The sequence below is a fragment of the Xenopus tropicalis genome, chromosome 7 (genome assembly GCF_000004195.4).
Source record: "Xenopus tropicalis strain Nigerian chromosome 7, UCB_Xtro_10.0, whole genome shotgun sequence".
NCBI lineage: Eukaryota > Metazoa > Chordata > Amphibia > Anura > Pipidae > Xenopus > Xenopus tropicalis.
Window position 1 is genome coordinate 114961643 of NC_030683.2, and position 17607 is coordinate 114979249.

A 17607-nucleotide genomic window follows, 5' to 3' on the forward strand; every position below is an offset into this window, starting at 1 on the left:
GCTTACACTCTTCTGAGACAGTTTGCAGTTGGTCTTCATGTTTTGTAGTTATTCACTGGCCTGTATTTTACTGACCTAGCTGGTAGAACATCTGCCAAGACTGGGCTGGTATTGCAATTTTACTGACAATGTAGTTACCAGTGAATCGATAATACCATGGAGTTCAGCACCGATCCACCCAGAACCCATCTAAAATGTACCCTTCCTTTTTCTCCTTCCCAGATCCTCCTCATGATGTCGTGATGTCCTCTTTTGTCTCTGCCCCCCTTCTGGCTGGTAAATTTATTCTAAAAGGGTGGCAACCCTTTCCCTAGTATGGTATAGGACCCATTATCCAGAATGCTTGGGACCAAGGGTATTCGGAATAAGGGGTCTTTCCGGATCTCCATACCTTAAGTCTACTGAAAAATCAATAAAACATTAATTAAACCCAATAGGATTGTTTTGCCTCCAATAAGGGGTAATTATATCTTAGTTGGGATCAATTACAGGCACTGTTTTATTATTACAGAGAAAAGGGAATCATTTAACCATGAAATAAACCCAATAGGATTGCTCTGCCCCCAATAAGGGGTAATTATATCTTAGTTGGGATCAAGTACAGGTACTGTTTTATTATTACAGAGAAAAGGGAATCATTTAACCATGAAATAAACCCAATAGGGCTGTTCTGCCCCCAATAAGGGGTAATTATATCTTAGTTGGGATCAAGTACAGGTACTGTTTTATTATTACAGAGAAAAGGGAATCATTTAACCATTAAATAAACCCAATAGGGCTTTTCTGCCCCCAATAAGGGGTAATTATATCTTAGTTGGGATCAAGTACAGGTACTGTTTTATTATTACAGAGAAAAGGGAATCATTTAACCATGAAATAAACCCAACAGGGCTGTTCTGCCCCCAATAAGGGGTAATTATTTCTTAGTTGGGTACAATTCAGTAAAATAATAAAAGTTAATTTTAAGGTGAACTACCCAATTTATACAATAAAGGTGGCTTTTTTTTTAGAATTTAATCCACATTAAATTTCCCTCAGCACTATGCTTTGTTTTTAGGCAAGAATACACACATTTTCTATTTTGGTGATACTGTCTCTTTAACAAATTTCCTAGGCAGCACCGCTATGCCCCACGCACCCACAGCTGCTTTCATATATCCTAATTGGATTCCAGCGCTATGTGAAACGCGCCGTGCCCTAATCATCATGTCTGCGTCCATATGTTTAAAACCCCCGGCAGGTAAAAATAAAAGGTTTAAATGCATTGATTAATTCACAGGGAGCAGTTCATAAATAGAACATATCCCTTAAGTGTCAGGTTTTGAAACATTAATTGGGCATCGTTTTTATTCTAAGGGTGGCTTTAGGAGCATCTCTTTGCAAGATTTCCCATTCGTTACATTTGGGAGATTAAAGATCATTAGAGGGGATAATATATGTACAAAAATCAAATGGATTAGATATAATAAGTAACTTTTATAACAAGCTAAAGCGCCTCATATAAATAACCCTGTTTAGTTAGTAGGAAACACAGAAGGGCTTATTTATTCATGCTTATTTTATTTACGACATGCTTTCTGCATTTTACATTTTTACCAGCCATCAGTGTTTTCTAGAGCTCTTTCTATATGAATACAGTGCTGCTGCTGCTCAGTAGTTCTGTATTCATGAGGGGCAGGCCGGGTGGAGTCACATAGGCATCCGCCTCCACAGTTTGTATCCAGCACCATTAAGGCCCTGGATGCTTTTCTTACTAAATAAGAAATAATCTTGCTCCCCTTAGTGCACTACCACTTGCATCCAAGCCTAAAGTTGTACCGGTTGGAGCTGGGGGCGGGCCTGCAAGGGGGTGTACTGTGCCGTCATGGGCAGAGCTATGATGTCACCAGGGTGGAGTCATGATGTCCAGAGGGCAGAGTCCTGTCATGAAGGATGATTAGGCTGTGGATTTGGGGAGTATAGGAGCTAGGGAGGGGAGAAAGGGGGGATCAGATATGAGTAGCTACACTGAGTAGCAGCCTTAGCTGCTATTTTACTGGCTGGGCTGGTGAAACCAGGAGGCAACCCTATCCGAGCCATTGTAAGTGAGGGCCAAATAGTTTCTAAGTTAGACTTATTGAGGGATATTTAAAGTCACAGTTCTACTCACCTACAGCAACCAATCAACATGTCTTATTGGTTATTATTGGTTATTGGATATCAATTACTGCAGTTACTGCATCTGGGCAAACTTGGGAGGCAAGGTTATAAAAGCCGTCAACAGAAATTATATTCACATTTAATTTAATATAGCTTTCGTGGACCTGCATTAGTCAGTCATACTAAATGACAAATTCTACTCCAGATTCCAAAGATTCTTGTATCATTTATGAGGAGGTTCCATTACTTGGGACCCTTTAATGGTTATTGTAGCTGAATTTACTAACATAGTGCTAAATTGCGCCAGTACAGGTAGCGCTAACATTTAGATCTTTGATTGGCTTTCTTTTGGCAACTGCATTTATCTTAGTAGGTGAGACCTACTGTCATTCAAACCAAAACATTATTGGGGACATTTGCCACTCTGGAAGGCACAAGAACTCTAAGGAATACAAAAACCCACCCTTAGGGGCAGATTCATCAAAGTACGAGTTCGAATCCCGAAATGGGATTAGATACGATAATTTCTGATGATCAGAAATATCACGAAAATGCTTACAAAAAAATCGGAATAGTCACGATAATATCGTATTGGCGATCCGAAAGTCTCAAAATTTTTGTATCTGAACGATTGTAAACAGCGGGAAAACCTTTCTGACATTGATCCTTCAGTGCATGATTTTGGAAGCCTCCCATAGGACTCAATGGCACTCTGCAGCTCCAACCCGGCCCAAGGAAAGTCTCTAATAGGGCTCAATGGCACTCTGCAGCTCCAACCTGGCCCAAGGAAAGTCTCCCATAGGGCTCAATGGCACTCTGCAGCTCCAACCTGGCCCAAGGAAAGTCTCCCATAGGGCTCAATGGCACTCTGCAGCTCCAACCTGGCCCAAGGAAAGTCTCTAATAGGGCTCAATGGCACTCTGCAGCTCCAACCCGGCCCAAGGAAAGTCTCTAATAGGGCTCAATGGCACTCTGCAGCTCCAACCTGGCCCAAGGAAAGTCTCCCATAGGGCTCAATGGCACTCTGCAGCTCCAACCCGGCCCAAGGAAAGTCTCCCATAGGGCTCAATGGCACTCTGCAGCTCCAACCCGGCCCAAGGAAAGTCTCCCATAGGGCTCAATGGCACTCTGCAGCTCCAACCTGGCCCAAGGAAAGTCTCCCATAGGGCTCAATGGCACTCTGCAGCTCCAACCTGGCCCAAGGAAAGTCTCCCATAGGGCTCAATGGCACTCTGCAGCTCCAACCCGGCCCAAGGAAAGTCTCCCATAGGGCTCAATGGCACTCTGCAGCTCCAACCCGGCCCAAGGAAAGTCTCCCATAGGGCTCAATGGCACTCTGCAGCTCCAACCCGGCCCAAGGAAAGTCTCCCATAGGGCTCAATGGCACTCTGCAGCTCCAACCTGGCCCAAGGAAAGTCTCCCATAGGGCTCAATGGCACTCTGCAGCTCCAACCTGGCCCAAGGAAAGCCTCCCATAGGGCTCAATGGCACTCTGCAGCTCCAACCCGGCCCAAGGAAAGTCTCCCATAGAGCTCAATGGCACTCTGCAGCTCCAACCCAGCCCAAGGAAAGTCTCCCATAGGGCTCAATGGCACTCTGCAGCTCCAACCTTGCCTAAGGAAAGTCATGATACCGAAGCTTGAATGAATCCGAAACTTTCGTACTCGTTGTCGCATAAAATTTGCCACAAAGTGCGAAACAGTCGCGCAACTTAACGAAAAAAACGCAGAAAACTTAGAAAAGTACGAAAACTTAGAAAAAATACGAATTTTTTGTATTTGGAAACAATTATATGTGCCCCTAGGTGCTTGTTTAGCAGCAAACTTACCTGTTGTTGTGGCATGAATATATATATATATACAGTGGTGTGAAAAACTATTTGCCCCCTTCCTGATTTCTTATTCTTTTGCATGTTTGTCACACAAAATGTTTCTGATCATCAAACACATTTAACTATTAGTCAAAGATAACACAAGTAAACACAAAATCCAAACCTACATGGCCCTGTGTGAAAAAGTAATTGCCCCCTGAACCTAATAACTGGTTGGGCCACCCTTAGCAGCAATAACTGCAATCAAGCGTTTGCGATAACTTGCAACGAGTCTTTTACAGCGCTCTGGAGGAATTTTGGCCCACTCATCTTTGCAGAATTGTTGTAATTCAGCTTTATTTGAGGGTTTTCTAGCATGAACCGCCTTTTTAAGGTCATGCCACAACATCTCAATAGGATTCAGGTCAGGACTTTGACTAAGCCACTCCAAAGTCTTCATTTTGTTTTTCTTCAGCCATTCAGAGGTGGATTTGCTGGTGTGTTTTGGGTCATTGTCCTGCTGCAGCACCCAAGATCGCTTCAGCTTGAGTTGACGAACAGATGGCCGGACATTCTCCTTCAGGATTTTTTGGTAGACAGTAGAATTCATGGTTCCATCTATCACAGCAAGCCTTCCAGGTCCTGAAGCAGCAAAACAACCCCAGACCATCACACTACCACCACCATATTTTACTGTTGGTATGATGTTCTTTTTCTGAAAAGCTGTGTTACTTTTACGCCAGATGTAACGGGACACGCACCTTCCAAAAAGTTCAACTTTTGTCTCGTCGGTCCACAAGGTATTTTCTCAAAAGTCTTGGCAATCATTGAGATGTTTTTTAGCAAAATTGAGACGAGCCATAATGTTCTTTTTGCTTAAAAGTGGTTTGCACCTTGGAAATCTGCCATGCAGGCCGTTTTTGCCCAGTCTCTTTCTTATGGTGGAGTCGTGAACACTGACCTTAATTGAGCCAAGTGAGGCCTGCAGTTCTTTAGATGTTGTCCTGGGGTCTTTTGTGGCCTCTCGGATGAGTTGTCTCTGCGCTCTTGGGGTAATTTTGGTCGGCCGGCCACTCCTGGGAAGGTTCACCACTGTTCCATGTTTTTGCCATTTGTGGATAATGGCTCTCACTGTGGTTCGCTGGAGTCCCAAAGCTTTAGAAATGGCTTTCTAACCTTTACCAGACTGATAGATCTCAATTACTTTTGTTCTCATTTGTTCCTGAATTTCTTTGGATCTTGGCATGATGTCTAGCTTTTGAGGTGCTTTTGGTCTACTTCTCTGTGTCAGGTAGCTCCTATTTAAGTGATTTCTTGATTGAAACAGGTGTGGCAGTAATCAGGCCTGGGGGTGACTAGAGAAATTTATATTGAAATTGAAAATTGAAATTGATAAACCGCAGTTAAGTTATTTTTTAACAAGGGGGGCAATCACTTTTTCACACAGGGCCATGTAGATTTGGAGTTTTTTTTCTCCCTTAATAACGTAAACCTTCATTTAAAAACTGCATTTTGTGTTCAATTATGTTATCTTTGACTAATAGTTAACGGTTTTTGATGATCAGAAACATTTTGTGTGACAAACATGCAAAAGAATAAGAAATCAGGAAGGGGGCAAATAGTTTTTCACACCACTGTATATATATATATATACACACAACATATACACACATGCACAGGTCTGTGTTCAGTTATTAAAAGAAATTAGACTTTGTGATGTATTTTATCAATGGCTGAACAGAGGGTTTGCTGCAACTTGCCAGAAGTGGCCAACTGTCTTTTTTACTCTTGAGAAATGTACCACAACGTAGTAGTATAGCTCAGAATAAACTGTGATAGAAAATGCCTTAGAAAGGAACTAAAGGCAAGCGCAGGCCGTCACCATCTGACCAAAAACCTTAGCAATGACCTTGGCACACTATCAGGAAGAACTGCCCCATCGGACTAGTTACTTTGCAGGAAGGCGCCGGTGCAGTCGCTGGAACACTTGGCAATGTGACCTTCAAATACATGTAAAATAGAAATCATTTCACAGACACATTTGCAAACCAAAGTGTCATCCTAAAAGACTTTCCATGTTTATCAGTAAGAGAAAAATGTCGCTAAATTGTATAAATGGAGCAATCTGTTTAAATCTTTCTGTATTAGCAAAGAAGAACTATGAACCGAGATTAGCGTACAGTAGCTGAGAATGCATAACAAGCTGCTATTTGCTAATGAAAGAACAATGAATAATAAAGAGTTTAAATAGATTTCCTCATCTCTCTGCACCATTGGACATTATTCTCTAACAGTATCAGACTGAGATGACAGGGGCCCACTCTCAAAACTTAAATTTCTCCTCTCCTCCATCAAACCCTTTATTATCCTAGTCTCTTTTCCCTACATACTATACTCTATTCTTCAAGCTTCAATAGGGAATAACCATGAAATAGGCTAATAGTTCAAAGCAATAGGGCCCACTGGCCCCTGGGCCCAACGGAGTTTTCCTGGTATCCTGGTGGGACAGAGGAAGTTGCATTAGTAGATTTTTGAATGGGAAAAAATCGGATTGGAAACGAACATTTTGCGACTTTTTTGTATTTTTTTTGTCGCCGTCACGACTTTTCCGCAAATTGTTGCGACTTTTCCGCCACGGTTACGACTTTTCCGCAAATTAACGCGACTTTTCCGTCACCGTTACGACTTTTTCGTCACCGTTATGACTTTTTCGCAAATTGTCGCGACTTTTTCATCGCCGTTACGTATTGAGCGATTGTAAACGGCGGGCAAACCTTTCTGACTTTGCATGATTTTGGAAGTCTCCCATAGGGTTCAATGGCACTCTGCAGCTCCAACCCGGCCCAAGGAAAGTCTCCCATAGGGCTCAATGGCACTCTGCAGCTCCAACCCGGCCCAAGGAAAGTCTCCCATAGGGCTCAATGGCACTCTGCAGCTCCAACCCGGCCCAAGGAAAGTCTCCCATAGGGCTCAATGGCACTCTGCAGCTCCAACCTGGCCCAAGAAAAGTCTCCCATAGGGCTCAATGGCACTCTGCAGCTCCAACCCGGCCCAAGGAAAGTCTCCCATAGGGCTCAATGGCACTCTGCAGCTCCAACCTGGCCCAAGGAAAGTCTCCCATAGGGCTCAGTGGCACTCTGCAGCTCCAACCTGGCCCAAAGAAAGTCTCCCATAGGGCTCAATGGCACTCTGCAGCTCCAACCCGGCCCAAGGAAAGTCTCCCATAGGGCTCAATGGCACTCTGCAGCTCCAACCCGGCCCAAGGAAAGTCTCCCATAGGGCTCAATGGCACTCTGCAGCTCCAACCCGGCCCAAGGAAAGTCTCCCATAGGGCTCAATGGCACTCTGCAGCTCCAACCCGGCCCAAGGAAAGTCTCCCATAGGGCTCAATGGCACTCTGCAGCTCCAACCCGGCCTAACGAAAGTCTCCCATAGGGCTCAATGGCACTCTGCAGCTCCAACCTGGCCCAAGGAAAGTCTCCCATAGGGCTCAATGGCACTCTGCAGCTCCAACCTGGCCCAAGGAAAGCCTCCCATAGGGCTCAATGGCACTCTGCAGCTCCAACCCGCCCCAAGGAAAGTCTCCCATAGGGCTCAATGGCACTCTGCAGCTCCAACCCGGCCCAAGGAAAGTCTCCCATAGGGCTCAATGGCACTCTGCAGCTCCAACCCGGCCCAAGGAAAGCCTCCCATAGGGCTCAATGGCACTCTGCAGCTCCAACCCGGCCCAAGGAAAGTCTCCCATAGGGCTCAATGGCACCCTGCAGCTCCAACCTGGCCCAAGGAAAGTCTCCCATAGGGCTCAATGGCACTCTGCAGCTCCAACCCGGCCCAAGGAAAGCCTCCCATAGGGCTCAATGGCACACTGCAGCTCCAACCCGGCCCAAGGAAAGCCTCCCATAGGGCTCAATGGCACTCTGCAGCTCCAACCTGGCCCAAGCAAAGTCACAATACCGAAGCTTGAATGAATCCGAAATGTTAGTACTCGGCGCAACGGCGGCGAAAAAGTCGCGACAATTTGCGAAAAAGTTGTGATGACGCTGAAAAAGTCGCGACAATTCGCGAAAAAGTTGTGATGGCAAGAAAAAGTTGCGACGACGACAAAAAAAAAAATCGCAAAAATACAGATCATTGTGAAAAAACGCATTTGGATGCTTTCGGTCTGTTCGTGGATTAGTAAATGTGCCCCTTAGTGTCTTTTATTAAATATAGGGGTTAGTTTTGGGGAACAATGGAAACACGTGGACAAGTGAGGGCAGAAGAAATTGACAAAAGTTTCAGAAGTATTTGGTAGTATTTAGGGATGCACCGAATCCAGGATCCGGTTTGGTATTCGGCCAGGATTCAGCCTTTTTCGGCAGGGTTTGGATTCGGCCGAATCCATGGGCCCGGCTGAAACAAATCCTATTTGTAAGGGTTAATGTCGCCGCATAAAAACAGAAGTGTAAAATTTTTTGCAGCATGATCCTTAACATGGATTTGGGGGTTCAGCCGAACCCGAAAAACTGGGTTCGGTGCATCCCTAGTAGTATTACTGTTCATGCTTATCTACAGGGATATGCAGGATTAAATAGGTGCCATATATAGTCTCCCCAAAAATATTTTTTTCTCTTACTTAGAGGAAAGGGTAACTTCTGGGAAGTTCTATCCCGCCCCTTAAACATTTTGTCCCAATTGCAGAACAATAAAACTTGTTTACAGGTGTACCCCACTGCTAGATGAACTGTATACAACATGGAGACTTTTGTCAGTGTGTATTGTGACAATGATGTGATCATGCCATGGTTTCGGAATAAAAGGGTTTAAAGGTCAACTTTTTTTTTTTTTAAATCTGTTGCTGAGTTCCTGGATGCACTTTATTATCTGATTTGAAAATCTGGTTACTGACTTTTACCTGGTTATTGACTTCATCATTATGGAGCTGAAGGGATGAACCTGACCGTCAGCTAATAAGAAATATCCTTCATAGTGTTGTAAAACAGCAATCAAGAATGCAGAAATAGAAAATGAGAAACTGATTGCATTACAATCAAAAACTAATCCCAACGTTATGCTTTAGTAAAAAAGGTGTTGGCTGGTTATAAGGGATTCTCTAAAAGCAAATGTGCTAAATCAAATTCATTACTTTAGTGTATACAATAGAGAAGCCAATGTTTTGGGGTCCAATGTGTAGTGGCACAAATAGCCCAGCACAATCAAGTCACATACTGACACAGGATATGGTAGATAAATGTTGATGTAATTAATGTAAACAAATCACCGGAGGGAATTCACCTTCAAGTACTTAAGACACGGGCTGATTCTAGCTGCCGATTCTAGCTGCCGATATTGGTCCCTTAGACTGATTCGGCAGCTTATCAGCCCGTGTATGGGCACTGCCCGACCGATTTCTGCCCTGAAATCGCCCAGATCTTGATCGGACAGGTTAGAAAATCTAGTCGGATCGGGGACCGCATCGGCTCGTTGATGCGGGATGCGGTCCCCAGACCAACTTTTTCTATGCCGTCGTTATAATTCGTCGAATTATCCTGGATTCTCCCGATATCGCCCACCCGTAGGTGGGGATATCGGGAGAAGATCCACTCGCTTGGTGAGATCGCCAAGTGAGCGGATTGGCCCGTGTATGGGGACCTTTAGAGAGCTTGGTTCAGTTTAACCCCGGACACTTTTTCTCTTCTTTCAGACCCCTTTTACCTAGAATGGTATCTATAGATTGCAGAAAAGCATTTCCAAGGTTGATCCAGGGACTGGTCCATTTGCAATCTTGAAGTGAGGAAGAATGTTTCTCTACATATTTCTTTTGCCTTCCTCTTCATCAATTAGCAGTTAGACAGGTTTCATTTAGACAAAAAGATTGAACATGGTGGATGTTTTTTTTGCAACCTAACTTACAATGTTATATATGTAAGATTATCTTTCCTTATATATTATAATTCAAGACACTAGCCTTTTCTGTGAGGCATATAAAACACGTTTCAAAGGAGGAATGCATCTTTTATAGGTTTCTTTTTGTGGATGTCCTACATCCCCAGCCATTGACAGTCATGGATCAAATTTGTCTGAAACAGCATTTACTGATAAAAACTTTCAGTGATGATCCCCATGGGAAATCAGTCTGGTAGATTGCTTTGACTTATCGGTGGAAGATAAAATAGTCTTGGTTTCTTTTAACCAGAATCTCAAGTTTTTATCAATCATATTGCTATGAATTCTGGGGTGCCTGTGTTGGTCTCAAGAGGGATTATCAGTCATTTAAATCTATTACCTCTATTACACTGTTAAGAGGTTTGTAAAAGTTCAAAGAAGTGAGATTTTCTGGGATTTAAGCACCGAAAATTACTTGACAAGGGCAGTCACGATGGGAAACTGTCACTGTACTTCATACATACAGTATAGCAGTAACATTTCTCTTCAAATATATCCAAATGGTAGCCAGTTAGCAATCGATAATAATATGTACATATAACTGTACAGGTATGGGATTACGGAAAGCCTGTCTCCCATAGACTCCATTTTAATCAAATGATTCAGAATTTTAAAACTGATTTCCTTTTTCTCTGTAGTAATAAAAGAGTACCTTGTACTTGATCCCAACTAAGATATAATTACCCCTTATTGGGGGCAGAACAGTCCTATTGGGTTTATTTCATGGTTAAATGATTCCCTTTTCTCTGTAATAATAAAACAGTACCTGTACTTGATCCCAACTAAGATATAATTACCCCTTATTGGGGGCAGAACAGCCCTATTGGGTTTATTTAATGGTTAAATGATTCCCTTTTCTCTGTAATAATAAAACAGTACCTGTACTTGATCCCAACTAAGATATAATTACCCCTTATTGGGGGAAGAACAGCCCTATTGGGTTTATTTCATGGTTAAATTATTCCCTTTTCTCTGTAATAATAAAACAGTACCTGTACTTGATCCCAACTAAGATATAATTACCCCTTATTGGGGGCAGAACAGTCCTATTGGGTTTATTTAATGGTTAAATGATTCCCTTTTCTCTGTAATAATAAAACAGTACCTGTACTTGATCCCAACTAAGATATAATTACCCCTTATTGGGGGCAGAACAGCCCTATTGGGTTTATTTAATGGTTAAATGATTCCCTTTTCTCTGTAATAATAAAACAGTACCTGTACTTGATCCCAACTAAGATATAATTACCCCTTATTGGGGGCAGAACAGCCCTATTGGGTTTATTTCATGGTTAAATGATTCCCTTTTCTCTGTAATAATAAAACAGTACCTGTACTTGATCCCAACTAAGATATAATTACCCCTTATTGGGGGCAGAACAGTCCTATTGGGTTTATTTCATGGTTAAATGATTCCCTTTTCTCTGTAATAATAAAACAGTACCTGTACTTGATCCCAACTAAGATATAATTACCCCTTATTGGAGGCAAAACAATCCTATTGGGTTTATTCAATATTTAAATGATTTTTAGCAGACTTAAGTTATGGAGATCCAAATTACAGAAAGATCCCTTATCCGGAAAACCCCAGGTCCCATACCTGTATAAGTAACGAAAGATAAGACTTTGGGAAACTCTTGAGCAATAAGGTTCCCCTGCCATGAAAGTCTTACATAGAGAAAGAAACTAAAGATAGGCAACCAAAGCAAAGACACCTAATAATCTCCTAGGTTGCCAAATTTCTATGGTTAAAGAAAAACTATACCCCCTCCCCCAGAATAAGTGACAAGTGAATCTGTCCCGTTTTGCTTTGCCAAAAAATTTGCGAAACAAAGGAAAACTTGCAAAACAAGTAAAAATCAGCGAAATGTGTTTGTTGCGTGATTTTGTTTTCTATGTGACCGGGCCTATTTTGCCACGACTACACCCATTTCGACACGGAATTTCTGAGACACAATTCGCCAATGGCGAAAAGCAGAAATTCGTTGCAAATCCATGCCTGGTGAATAAATTCGCTCCTCGCTACCCATAATGAATACTTAACCAACTGATAGTTTATATCATATTTAGTGGCCTATTAAAGAATCATATCAAACTGGAATATATATATATATAATCAGTAAATATTGCCCTTTTACATCTTTTCTCTTGAGCCGCCATTTAGTGATGGGCTGTGTGAGATCAGCTGACAGGAAATAATGCAGCTCTAACTGTAACAGGAAGTGGTGTGGGAGCAAAAGGCAGAACTCATTCATTGGCTGATCGGGCCTAGCATGTATGTGTGCCTTGGTTTGTTTGTGTGCACTGTGAATCCTATGATCCCAGGGGGCGGCCCTTAATTCTTAAAATGGCAGTTTTCTATTTAGGATTACCCATACCCCCCAACTGTCCCGCTTTTCACGGGACAGTCCCGGTTTTTACAGCGCGTCCTGCTGTCCCGGATTGTTCAATGAATGTCCCGCATTACGGAAATGCAGAACATTCATTAAACTATCCAGGCCAGTGGGACGCGCTGGCTGCAGCGGAGCACTCCGGCTCCTTCTTCTTGGGCTCCCGCTCCTTATTTGGCTCCTCATATGGCGGCGACAGGTCCTTTTATAAGGTTGCGCCTGTGCGTACGTGTGATGTCTATGGGGGCCGCAATGGGGGCCGCTATGTATGAGGTACTCACTATGGGGGCAATTGGGGGGGTACTGTGTATGGGGGGCACTGTATGGGGGCACTGTGTATGGGGGGGCTCTGTGTATGGGGGGCTCTGTGTAAGGAGGGCTACTGTGTATGGGGGGCACTGTGTATGGGGGGGCACTGTGTATGAAGGGCTACTGTGTATGGGGGGGCACTGTGTAAGGAGGGCTACTGTGTATGGGGGGCACTGTGTATGGGGGGGCATTGTGTATGAAGGGCTACTGTGTATGGGGGGGGCACTGTGTAAGGAGGGCTACTGTGTATGGGGGCACTGTGTATTGGGGGGCACTGTGTATGGGGGGCACTGTATGGGGGGACACTGTGTAAGGAGGGCTACTGTGTATTGGGGCACTGTATGGGGGGGCACTGTGTAAGGAGGGCTACTGTGTAAGGAGGGCTACTGTGTATGGGGGCACTGTGTATGGGGGGCACTGTGTATGGGGGCACTGTGTATGGGGGGAACTGTGTAAAGAGGGCTACTGTGTATGGGGGCACTGTGTATGGGGGCACTTTCTATGGGGGCATTGTGTATGGAGGGTACTTTCTATGGGGTGCTGTCTATTGGGCCATCGTGGGCACTATTTTAACTATTTCAAAAATGGGGTGTGGCAATTGGTCACAAAGTGGGCGTGGCCAAAATCATTTTTGTCCCTCTTTTCATTTTTCAAATGTTGGGAGGTATGGATTACCCAATAGCACATACTACTCAAAAAGTGTATTGTTATGAAAATGATTTATTTAGATGAAGCAGGGCTTTACATATGAGCTGTGTATGCAATATATTATATATAGTTTTCCTTTAAAATGTCATTAGTCCCACAGTTATATGGAGATATATGGTGATACATTGCATGTTATTACAGCATTAGTAACCTCATTTCCTTCTGTAAATTCCTTTCGATCCGGACAAACAGCAGAAGTAAAAATCCACATCTTAAAACGATTCATAATTTGTTCAGATGTGTGCATCAGAGTCCAGTTGTTTCTAGGCAGCCGTGTAGCTGAACTGCTTATTAATCAGCGACGCAGCAGGCGGATTTATATGCGCTCGGTTTAAAGAGATTAGGTGGCCTCCCTCCTGTGCAGCTTCATAAATACCAACGTGCAGCCGCAGAATGTTCTGTGCCGCGATAAGCTACTGAGGAAGCCACGTTTATTTTCCCTTTAACTGATACACGGAGATAAAAAATACTGCGGAGAGATAAGCGCGGTTGAAAGGGCCACGGTTCTTATATCACTCGGTAAAAAAGGCTCAAGGAAGAACACAGTCGATTTCATTTGCAGAGGGCAGAATAGAAAGGGTTTCTGGGTATTTAATACAATCTCCCGTTTCTGGATGCAAAAGCAGCATAATGTACAGTAAGATGAGCGTCGGCAGGTTCCGAGGCTATTCCCAGTCTCCAAACTGACATAGAATGAAATATGTTTCTCAAGGTCACGTGTGCATTCAAACATGGCTCCCCATTCCCTGCTTTTGCCCACTGCCTGTCTGCCACCCCCCCTCTCTCTCTATATACATATATATATGTTTTTTTTAATATAAACAGAGAATGAAACATGCTACCAATAAACCCACAGTAACAGCTGATGCACATTTAATAAAGAAGACCATATGCTCCCTTTTGCAATATATTGAAAGGCTATTTATTACATGTCTCTGCTGGGTTATATTGGCTGTGATTGGCACAGCAAAGCAATGTCAGACTGGGGTGCCAGGGGCTCACCAGAAAACCTTACACCACAGGCCCACTCTTCATTCACTATCTTTTTATCACTTCTCCTTATATATGATCGTATACCCTTCCTTCTATTTTGTCTCTTTGTTTTCATGTAGAAATTGGGAAAGGCAACCACTGACACGTGGGCCCACTATGTGTTTTCATGGTTTCCTAGTGGGCCAGTCTGAACTGGCCCCACATCACTTTCAGGTACCACTGTTATGCTGTAAGCATGGACTTTCAAATTTCTAAGATAGAAGGAAAGGGAATAAAGGTTGGTAGGGAAGGAGACTAGTAATGTGCAGGTCAGCATGGACTTTCAAACTCCTGAGATAGAAGGAAAGGGAAGAACGGTTGGTAAGGAAGGATACTAGTAATGTGCAGGTCAGCATGGACTTTCAAACTCCTGAGATAGAAGGAAAGGGAAGAAAGGTTGGTAGGGAAGGAGACTAGTAATGTGCAGGTCAGCATGGACTTTCAAACTCCTGAGATAGAAGGAAAGGGAATAAAGGTTGGTAGGGAAGGAGACTAGTAATGTGCAGGTCAGCATGGACTTTCAAACTCCTGAGATAGAAGGAAAGGGAAGAAAGGTTGGTAAGGAAGGAGACTAGTAATGTGCAGGTCAGCATGGACTTTCAAACTCCTGAGATAGAAGGAAAGGGAAGAAAGGTCGGTAGGGAAGGAGACTAGTAATGTGCAGGTCGGCATGGACTTTCAAACTACTGGCATAGAAGGAAAGGGAAGAAAGGTTGGTAGGGAAGGAGACTAGTAATGTGCAGGTCAGCATGGACTTTCAAACTTCTGGGATAGAAGGAAAGGGAAAAAAGGTCGGTAGGGAAGGAGACTAGTAATGTGCAGGTCGGCATGGACTTTCAAACTCCTGAGATAGAAGGAAAGGGAAGAAAGGTTGGTCAGGAAGGAGATTAGTAATGTTCAGGTCAGCATGGACTTTAAACCTCTGGGATAGAAGGAAAGGGAAGAAAGGTTGGTAGGGAAGGAGATTAGTAATGTGCTGGTCAGCATGGACTTAACTTCTGAGATAGAAGGAAACGGAAGAAAGGTTAATAAGGAAGGAGACTAGTAATGTGCTGGTCAGCATGGACTTTCAAACTTCTGGGATAGAAGGAAAGGGAAGAAAGGTCTGTAGGGAAGGAGACTAGTAATGTGCAGGTCGGCATGGACTTTCAAACTCCTGAGATAGAAGGAAAGGGAAGAAAGGTTGGTAAGGAAGGAGACTAGTAATGTGCAGGTCAGCATGGACTTTCAAACTCCTGAGATAGAAGGAAAGGGAAGAAAGGTCGGTAGGGAAGGAGACTAGTAATGTGCAGGTCGGCATGGACTTTCAAACTACTGGCATAGAAGGAAAGGGAAGAAAGGTTGGTAGGGAAGGAGACTAGTAATGTGCAGGTCAGCATGGACTTTCAAACTTCTGGGATAGAAGGAAAGGGAAAAAAGGTCGGTAGGGAAGGAGACTAGTAATGTGCAGGTCAGCATGGACTTTCAAACTCCTGAGATAGAAGGAAAGGGAAGAAAGGTTGGTCAGGAAGGAGATTAGTAATGTTCAGGTCAGCATGGACTTTAAACCTCTGGGATAGAAGGAAAGGGAAGAAAGGTTGGTAGGGAAGGAGATTAGTAATGTGCTGGTCAGCATGGACTTAACTTCTGAGATAGAAGGAAACGGAAGAAAGGTTAATAAGGAAGGAGACTAGTAATGTGCTGGTCAGCATGGACTTTCAAACTTCTGGGATAGAAGGAAAGGGAAGAAAGGTTGGTAGTGAAGGAGACTAGTAATGTGCAGGTCAGGGAAAAACTCAACCCACACCTGACCCTAACCTGCAACCTGCACCCAACTCTAACTAACAAAATGATGCCATTGTTGGACATGCACCCAACCCATACCTGCATCTTTCTGCTCTGTATGCTATATCGGTGTATGCCTTAGGTTCCAGGACAGGGAAACTTTGGGAGCAGAGTGTATTTTCCAAGTCTGACCCACACCCAACCTGAACCCCCTAATGGTTGGCCAAATTTTAACCGCAAGACCTAAGGGTAAACCCATGAGTCCCACCCACCACACTAAAGGTGATGCTGGAAAGCAGATATGAAGGAAGCCTTGCTTTCTTTGCACCAAAATGCTGGGTATTCCAAGTTTTTTAAAGGGAGAGGATCCCAAAAGTTTAGCCTGTTTCTTTGCGCTGAAGAGAAGGGTATATGGTTTTGGGGAGCACTCGGGCAAAAAAACCTTAAGGGGAGGTCTGGAAGATGCCCCACTAAATGAGGACTTAGTTAGGGTTAGACTAGCTCCTGTTAGGCAATGCTCTAAGACTGTTAGATAGTCAGAATACCTACCTATAGCAGATGTGTGCTTCACTGAGGAGAGACAGTGTGGACTCCTAAGCGCTCAAGTTCTGGTACATTGAGCTGGATAACTATGGGTAAGAGTAATCTATGAAGGACACTGCCCTGTTGTACTGTATTGAGCTTAAAGGGGAACTCCACCCAAAAACAACTTAAGCTTTTTTGGAAACATAATTAAACATAAACATAATTTCAAGCAACTTTGCAATATACACCAATAAAAAAATGCAGCCCTTTGGTGATTTTTAATGTAAAAAAACTATTGCTCTTTGCGGCTACAGTTTTATTGTTACTCTTTGTAGCTTTTTTTTCTATTCAGGCCCTCTCCTATTCATATACCAGTCTCTCATCCAAAACCCTGGTTGCTAAGGTAACTTGGATTCTAGCAACCAAATACCTGCTGAAACTCCAGACTGGAGAGCTCCGCAACTGAAAATGAAATAGCAAAAAAACTACAAATAATAAAAAATGAAGACCAATTGCAAATTGTCTCAGAATATCACTCTTTACATCATACGTAAAGTTAACTAAGGTGAACAAGACCTTCAACCAATCATTCAATATGGAATGTTTTTCTCTACATTCTAATAATGGAACATTAATATAAAAATTGCTGCAAAGACTTTGTTATCCACATCTAAACAACAGAAAGGGCCACAGAATTTATAGCAAAATAGCAACGCCACCCACCCAACATTTCATGTAACCTAACCGAACCTGCTTTCTGATTGGCTCCTTATTGGTGCATGACTATTTATTTCCCTGGCCACAGATATACAGCTCTTTTTCAGATCAATACTATTTACTATTTTGCAATAACACTGGCCAATTCATTTATTTATGAGCGTTTTTCTATTTTTAGTGTTTTTTTCCCCTCACTTCATAAAGCTCCTCAGAAATAAAGATTGGAGCGGGGTTTTTTTTTTTCTGTGCTTCTGTTGTCACTGCCGCGGCTTGTTTAATAAATCATAC